The sequence below is a fragment of the Panthera leo genome, chromosome D3 (genome assembly GCF_018350215.1).
Source record: "Panthera leo isolate Ple1 chromosome D3, P.leo_Ple1_pat1.1, whole genome shotgun sequence".
Lineage (NCBI taxonomy): Eukaryota > Metazoa > Chordata > Mammalia > Carnivora > Felidae > Panthera > Panthera leo.
In genome coordinates, this window is record NC_056690.1 from 35,701,548 (window position 1) to 35,710,940 (window position 9,393).

The window sequence follows — 9,393 nt, forward strand, 5'->3', positions numbered from 1 at the left end:
TCAAGATCATGACCTGAGCTGAAACCAAGAGTTGGGCGCTTAGCTGACTGAGCCACCCAGGGCATCCTGAGGTCCGCAATTTTTAATTGGAATTTCACTATTAATTGAATCATTGGCCACTTGATTGAATCATTGGCCACTTGAAATTCAATCTCCAGCACACCTGTCCCTTTCAGGGAGGTTGGGTTGATATCACGTGGCTCAAGGCCCCAGCCCTCTAATCACTGACTGATCTTCCTATGTGACCAGCCCCCTTCTGAGTCATGTCCTTGCCATAAATCCTCAAGGCCCACCATGAATAAGGGATATTATCACCCAGAAAACTCTGAGGATGTAGAGCTTACTTCCCAGAACCAGAGACAAAGACCAACTAAATTCCTCATTACCCAGAATCCAGATTCCGGATTTGGTATCATAGGTAGAAAGTTCTTCCCTTTGTAAAGAATATTACAAAGACAAATTGCCCCAAGATTTTCACTACAACCTGAGTGATTCTATTTTTTTTCCAAAATGTATTTTTGATTCATCTTATCCTAGTTGATAGGATAAAGATTTAACTTATTTTTTTCCTAGACAGTTGTCTCAAATTCATTGACTAAACTATTTTTCCTCCACAGATTAAAATATCAACCTTATAATATACCAAAGTCCTATATGTATCTAGACCTATTTCTTAATTTCTTAGTGTGTTCCATTGATCTGTTTTTTTTTATGTGTTCATATGACACAGTTTTTAATTATTATAGTTTTGTAATTTATTATTTCAAATTAATATTAATAGTAAATCTTGTAAACTTCTAAAGAAAATTCTTTCAGAAGTAGATTTAAAATGAAATACCAATTAGAGGTAAGACACGGATATAGCTATCAGATAAGTAGCCAGCGTCCTACTGATTGGGTTATGAGCCATTTAGCAACTTAATGGAGGAATTGCTTCCAATGAATTCAGTTACTTTTTATGCCAGATTTGAAGTTTACTCACAAAAATGTGTGCCATACATTTTTCTTTTATGAGAAGTTATTCAGAATAATATGCACAATTTTCACTGCATTGCAAAGAGGCCAGTTAACCAAAGCTCCTGCTCTCCTCCAGTGCATCAGGAACATTCTAGGTATCTGGCTTTCTCAATGGCCAGTTGATGAATGAGTTGAGTACACACTTTCCTCAATGCTTGTTGCCTCCTGTCCATCTTGACCCCTGGGTGAAGTCTCCCTCTTGCTCAGCTTCTGACCAAGGTGAGTGTAAGTCAGCCAGTCCAGCTCAGGTCCAGAGTTGGCAGAATCTAGTTCTTTGGTCATCGACCCTGGTATTTTCGTCTTCAAACTGGACTTAACCTTCAGACTAGGCAAAGAAAAGCTGGGGAATAGACCACATATTTGTCTTTCATAGATAAAAATGCAGCTTTGTGAGCTTGTCTGTGAACGGTGCATGAATTTCAGAACCTGCTTCCGTACCGTCATCTAAAAGGATGAGCTTTAAGAGGTCCCAGTAATGGTGTCAAAATGCCTGCCTTATCCTATTTTTCATCTTATTTAGTTTTTATATCCATCAAGATTTAAAGGCATGAAATGTGTTCTTCAAGAGAAAACTATGGAAGTCTTATTCATGTGTATAAATGTATTTATCTCAGATGAGGATCAGATTCATCCACTGGTGAGCACCGTGTGCTGGAGATGGAAGGGACAACAGATAACAGAGGACCTCAGGCTTCAAAAAGCCTGCGACTGACTAGGGGAGACAAAATGGGGGTTAGCTCTTTAGCTTATAGTTTTTATGGGAAACACTGAGTTAGCAGGACTCAGGCTGTAAAGTGAACCCATAAACATTTGATGGTTTTATTTCTCACTCTGTCCAGGAAGGATTTGAGGTGGTTTAAGAGTTGTATTGACATAAAAAAAAAACAAAAAAAAAACAAAAAAAAAACTCGAGTAAAGTAGTATATTCACAAATAAACAATAAAATGTTATTATACATTAAATTAGCAATAACGGATATTGTACATTTGAACACAGGATCCCTCTCCCCTGCAATCTGAAGATAGAGTTTTCCTAGGAAACCTTTCCTAAGCCAAAATGGTGTAAAGCAAAGAAGCAATTACCATTAATTTATAGGGAAAAAGTTGTGAGTGTTTCTAGGCCTCTCTTAGGCTTTTCTGATTCCTTAGCACGCATCTTGCTAAGGAGTGCACAAAGGGAAAATCCAGGTAAAGCGCAGAAGCTCACAGACTTCAAAGCTATGAGGGCTGGATGCTGAGATGCTCCGTGTCTTTTCCCGGGGAAGGAGCCTGGTGGCACCAGCCTTGCTGCTGGGGGTTTGCTCTGCCTCTGTCATGGCTCCTTGCGAAACAAATGCTGAATGCTATTTTTGCTTTCTGCCTGTTTTATTTTTATTTTTCTTGTAAAAGCAGAAAATCTTTTGCGATTTCTTTCAGTTAGTGAAAACAGGTGCCAAAGTAGATCTTTTGCAAAAGCCAAGTGGCATAACATGAATTTTTGAAAGGCAGGGGACACCTGTATCTGTTTCACGGTGGCAGAATGATTCATTAAAAATGAAGCCTTTTTGTGAGCTCAGGCACAGCAAAGATAGATAACAGATGTGCCAAAGGTTTTGGCTTAGAAACTTGAAAGGTATAATGCAGAACAAGTGCAAAAGAGAAAAGTTGGGTGGGGGTGGATATTATTGTAGCGTCGCCAGTGGTCCCTCTTCTGGGCTCAGGACTAGTCTTCGAGGACCTGGAAACAGCAGTTACCTCACCAATGGGTCCCTTTCTGGACATTGCCCTCCACCAGAGAAGACTACTTCCCCTGAGATTATGCCTCCCCCTACCCCCGGGAAGTGGCTTGTGGTCAGTGACTGGCTGATGCGGAGATACACGCGTCCCACCTCCTTGTCTCCGGTTTGGGTGGACTCCGGAGGGCTGTCCTGACTCCCCTGGGGACAGGCTGAAGGCTGCAGCTTCCAAGGCGCTGGTGGTCAGCTTTTCTTCCAGCCCCAAGTCCCGCCTTCCTAGCTTCTGGAAATTAGCTAGGACAGGGAGAAAGATCCTGCCCCAAGGAATTGCCCAGGGCTCAAGGCAGGACCAGGAGACCCATTATCAGAGGATGCGACGGGGACAGTTGATGAGCCAGCTGTGGATCCTGGAGTCCTGCCATGGAGAGTGTGGTAGGCAGAGTTCCAGGATTGCCACCTCTCAACCGCAGCCCCTGGGGGACATGCCTCTTCTCCCACTTATTTAAACACCTATCTAGGAACTGCTGTGTTGGCATTCGGCAGATGTAATTAAGTTTCCAGATCGGTTGGTGTCAAGATAGAGAGATTATCTAAAGGCCAGGATGCTATCTTATCACATGAACCCTTTAAAAGCAGAGAGTTTTTTTCCATTGGGTTACAGAAGAGCAAGGCAGAAATTTGAAGCATAGGAAGGATTTAATGTGCCCTTGCTGGCTCAAAGATGGAGAGACATCTGTGGCAAGGACTTGGGTGACATCTAGATGCTGGGACCCCCTCCCAGGTAACAGCCACCAAAGAAGCCAGGACCTTGGTCCCACAACCATAAGGACTTGAATTCGGCCAATAACAAGAATGAGCTTGGAAGTGAATTTGCCCTAGAGCCTCCAGACAGGAGCTTTGCCTGGCCAGTACTTTGATTCCAGCCTTACCGTGAGCAGGGGACCAGCCTTGCCATTCAGGACTTTTGACATGTAGATCTGTGAGCTAATGAGTGTTGCTTTAAGCCACCGAGTGTGGCAGCTTGTTATGTATGGAGCAACAGAAAACTAATACAGAGAGACAATGCAACGGGAGGGTCTTGGGATAGGCTCCTCCCCACTGACACAAAACTGCATTTAAGTGGGTGCATTTGGTGGCATTGGCTCCGGGGAGAAAGGGGGGCGGGGGCGGTTCGCTGAATATGACTAGCCCTGCACTCAGGAAAAAAGGGAACAGGAGGCCTTAATGGACTTTGGGGGGAAAAAAACCAACCTCACTGTGTTTGATTAAATTTATCTGAGACTAGATTGAGCTTGCAGAAAGAGACAGAATAAAGACTCAAGTTAAAAATGGTGTGAGATCTAAAACCATAAAAGTCTCCAAGAAAACATAAGCACTAGTCTCTTGGACATCAGCCTTAGCAACATATTTATGGATCTGTCTTCTCAGGCAAGGGGAACGAAAGCAAAATTAGACTAGTGAGACTACACCAAAATAAAAAGATGTAGCACAGCAAAGGAAATCGTCAACAAAACAAAAAGGCAACCTATGAAGTGGGAGAAGATATTTGCAAGTGATATACCTGACACGGGGTTGATATCCAAAATATATAAAGAACTTGTACAACTCAAGACCGAAAGAACAAACACGCTGATTTAAAAATGGGCAGAGGATACGAATAGACATTTTTCCAAAGAAAACATCCAGATGGCCAGCAGACACATGAAAAGATGCTCAATGCCGGTAATCATCAGGGAAGTGCAAATCAAAACCACAGTATCACCTTACTGCTGTCAGAATGGCTAGTATCAGAAAAACAAGAAGTAATAAGTGTCGGCGAGGACGTGGAGAAGGGGAATCCTGGTGCCATATTGGTGGGAATGCAAGTTGGTGCAGCCACTGTGGGAATCAGGATAGAGGTTACTCAACAAATCAGAAATACAATATGATCTAATAATTCCACGACTGGGTATTTATCCAAAGAAAAAGAAAATACTGATATGAAAAGATATACGCAGCCCTCTGTTTATTGCAGCATCGTTTAAATAACTAAGACGAGGAAGCAACACAAGCGTCCATTGATAGATAAATGGATAAAGAAGATGTGGTATCTACACGATGGAATATTATGCATCCATAAAAAGAATAAGATCTTGCCATTTGCAACCACATGGATGGACCTAGGGGGGTATTAAGCTAAATGAAAGAAGCCAGAGAGAGAAAGACAAATACCGTATGATTTCCCTTATATGTGGAATCTAAAAACCAAAACAAATGAAGAAACAAACAAAAAACCCAAACCGACACTTAAATGCAGAGAACGAACTGGTGGTTGTCGCGGTGGGGGAGTAGGGAACGGGTGAAATAGATCAAGGGGAGAGGCACAAACTTCCAGTTACAAAATAAGTAAGTCATGGAGATGAAAAGTACAGCCTAGGGAATATAGTCAATACAATTGTAATAACATTGTATGGTGACAGATGGTGACTGCACTTATCATGGTGAATACTAACGTATAGAATTATCAAATCACTACGTTGTACACCTCAAACTAATATAACACTGTATGTCAACCATACTTCAATAATAAATAAATAATAGAATAATAATAATTAGTAAAATGAAGTTACATTTTTATACTTCTGAGTCTATGATATGTGAAAATTTATACTCACTGCTATTTGCATTTGGTTGTTCAAAGTGTTTAAGACTTTCCTTACCCTGCAGTTTCCACGGGGCAATGATACACTTATCTTGTCTTGTTGTAATCTATTCACATGCTAAGAAGCATTTTCCCTGCTCCTGGATCTTCACTGAAATAGGGATTAGAAGACTTTAAAAGAAACATCTACCAATTGCAACATATAGACTTTATATGGATCCTGATTCAAACAGACTTTAAAGAAAAACTTATAGGATAATGGGGGAATTGGAACCCTGGTTGAATAGTTTATAATGTCAAGAAAAATTATTGTTAATTTTCAAAGATGTAATGATGGATATATACATACATGGATACATCCACACATAATGAAAGATTTATGGGTGAAACGATATAATGTCTGGGATTTGCTTCTAAATAATCTGGTGTGGGGCTGGGGGATTGCTAGGTTCATAGAACACACAAGTTTTGTCATGGATTGAATTTGGGGTGATGGGTTTGTTATATTTGTTCATTATGGCAAAATACTTACTCTTTTTTATTTTGTGTATTTGAAACTTTTCATTAAAAAGAGGGGTGCCTAGGTGGCTCAGTCGGTTAAGCGTCTGACTTCAGCTCAGGTCATGATCTCACAGTCCATGAGGTCGATCCCCGCGTCGGGCTCTGTGCTGCCGGCTCAGAGCCTGGCGCCTGCTTCGGATTCTGTGTCCCCCTCTCTCTGCCCCTCCCCCCACTCATGCTCTGTCTCAAAAATAAATAAAAACATTAAAAAAAATTTTTTTAGAGAAAAGAAGCCTGGCATGCCTGTGTGGCTCAGTCACTTAAGTGCCTGACTTCCGCTCAGTTCATAACTTTTTGGTTCATGAGTTCCAGCACTGTCTACTGTCTCTACTGTCAGCACGGAGTCCACTTTGGATCCTCTGTCTCCCTCGCTCGCTGCCGTTCCCCTGCTTGTGTGCTCTCTCTCTCTCTCTCTGTCTCAAAAATAAATATGAAAACATAAAAAAGAAAAAAAGGAAAAGAAAAGAAGCCAGTTTGGTTCCATTCTGGTTTTGATGACTTATGTGGCAGGGAGGCCACGCCCTGCTGAGTTACAGGGCTCCTGAGAGGGCTACCTCTTTGCCACGCAGGAGCTGTTCCAGGTACAAGAAGCCTTTCCCTCGCTCCCTTCATTCCTCTCAAGGCTTCTTGGCAGAAGTCCTACTGCTCTTCCATTTCATGCTTCTCCTAATTATTCCCAACAAAGAGAAACTTGAAATTCACATATGCTGCCACTGAACATCTTGTTGCTGAAAGGGCATACAGAAATAGCCCAAAGAGCAGAGTCTGTGGCAGAGAAAGCATCTGGGGAAAGATTTCTGCCTTGTTTTTCCTTAAAATAAGGTTATTTAGCATAGGTCTCAGAAAAACATAGTGAGCCACATTTCATTTTTCTGTTAATTGCATTTGAGCTGAGAACAGAAGTAAAAAAGCATTTTCTTCGTTGCCTTTTTTTTAACAAGAAATTTATTCAAACAACAAGTTGCATACCTTGAAGGGAAATTATCTAGGAATTCTTTTAGAGTAATTTATCTCTACTTAACGTCAGGTGTCCCCACACATAACAGCTATATACAAAAAAAGTTGTAAAATTATCCTTGGTTGTATAATGATAAATGAAAAACATTAAAATTCTCCAGTTGAACAGTGAAATGAAAAGATGCTCAATACCAGTAATCATCAGGGAAATGCAAATCAAAACCACAATACAACCCTACTGCTATCACCTAAAAGAAGAATTTTTATTTTATTTTATTTGTTGTTGTTGTTGTTGCTAAAGAGTGAAAGCAAAATAACTTACTGGAATACAAATATAAGAGCCGAATGGGCATTCCACGAAGGGAGAAAGGGTGTATTTTCAGAGAGGCAGTATTTTTCTCCATTCCACGTCCACTTGATGTCAATCAAAACATATCATTGTCCATTTATTTGAAAATAACGACAGCAACAAAAGCCAGTATGCTTGTGCACGTACACTAATTACTTTATGAACAATAAAAGAATGGGGAGAGGGGAAATGAAAGAACAGAGAAAACGATACTGTATGCTACAAGTCAGGATGTGGTGGAACCAGATTGCAATTTTCTAACTGAGAATGTCTTCCTTCTTAGTCTGGAGGAACAGAGTTCTGGAGTGAAGTAGCAGATTCCCTTTTTGTTAGACACCTCCTATCTGCTGCCGGAACACATCAATTGTATCTTCCTCATCCATGTCCAACTGTGCAGGTGTGTCTGTTTTAATGGATCGGCTGCCCATCAAATTGGAATCTCATCCACCTCATTGACAAACCCTGTCATTCACAATAGGCTTTCAACAGTTCACTAAGTAGTGTATGCCTCTTAATCTTACACTGTGTCACAGAAAGATCCTTGCCTGCCACCTTCAAATGAATGATCATGGTTCTTGGTCTTGACTCATTCCTTGGGTTCTTCATTGGTCACGGTGAGCCCCAGGGTCTCCTCAGCTGCTCCTTCACAAAGAAGGTACCAGGCTGGTACTGAACAAGCACATAGCAGCCCCAGGAGCAGCAGGAGGAAGAGGGAGCAGCGGTCAAAAAACATATTCTGAAATAAAAAAATTAGTCTCTTGGAAGTGTAAATTTAATTTGTTAGAATCTACTAGACCAGGGTAGGGGAAGATCTTTATTATGGGAATTATTTCCAGTTGATTAATTGTGAAATAGCTGAGACTGAGCTGGAGAAGTCTGAAACTCACAGGTAACTGACATACTTGTGTAAGATAAAGGTCTTAGCAGGGAAGGGCTTCTCAACACAGCCAAAAGAGCAAGGAATGTTCCTTTTCAGCAGCATTAAAAGAATAAAAGACTTGGGAATGAATTTAACAAAACAAAATGTCTACTTGGAAAACTACAAAACATTGTTGAAAGAAATTAAGGAAGATCTAAATAAATGAGAAGATATCTCAGGTTCAAGGATCAGAGGACTTAATATTCTGTCAAGATGTCAGCACTCCCCGAAATGATCCACAGAGTCATTCACTGCTATCCCCATCAAAATTTCAGATATTCACAAAATGATCCTGAAAATCACATGGAAACACAAGGGGCTCAGAAGAGCCAAAATATTCTTGAAAAAGAAGAACAAAATTAGAGGACTCACTTCTCGAAACAAAAACTGATTTTAAAGCTACAGTGATCAAGACAATGTGTTCCCAGCATAAAGACAGACATATAGTCAAAGGAATAGGATTCAGGGTCCAGAAATAAACCTTCACATTGCAGTTAATTGATTTTCTTTTTTTTCTTTCTTTTTTTTTTTTTTTTTTTTTTTGCAGTTAATTGATTTTCAATAGGGTCCAAGGCCATTCAGTGGAGAAAAGAATAGTCTTTTCAATAAATGGTTCTTGGATAACCAGGTAAAAGAATGAAATTAGATGATCTACCATACCCCGTATACAAAAATTAACTCCAAATGGGTCAAGAACCTAATTTAAAACTGTAACAGTCTTTAGAAAACACACAGATGTAAATCCTTGTGATTTTGGATTAGGTAATGATTTTTTAAGACATGACACCTGAAGCATAAGCAACTGAAGAAAACATTGACAAATTGAGCTTTATCAAAATTAAAAAAATTTGTGATTCAAAGAACACCATCAAGAGAAGTAAAAAAAAAAAAAAAAAAAAAAAAAAAAAAGGACAACCTATAGAATGGGAGAAAATATTTGTAAATCATATATCTGACAAAGGATTGATACCTAGAATATATAAAACACTGTTACCACTCAACAATAAGAAGATATATAACCCAATTGAAACACAGGTGTAGGATCAGAGAAGACATTCTCCAAAGAAGATATGCAAGTGACCAACATGCACATGAAAAGATGTTTCAACACAATTAGCCATCAGGGAAATGCAACTCAAAACCACAATGTGATACACTTCACACTACGATAGCTATCATCACAAAGACAGATAATAAAAAGTGGTGGCAAAGATACGGAGAATTAGGACCCACCA

General features: G+C 40.0%; 1 pseudogene; it reads right to left on the reverse strand.

Moving 5' to 3' along the window:
* Positions 1-7,422: 7,422 nt before the first annotated feature.
* Positions 7,423-7,972, reverse strand: LOC122203105 (annotated as a pseudogene).
* Between the last annotated feature and the right edge of the window lie 1,421 nt (positions 7,973-9,393).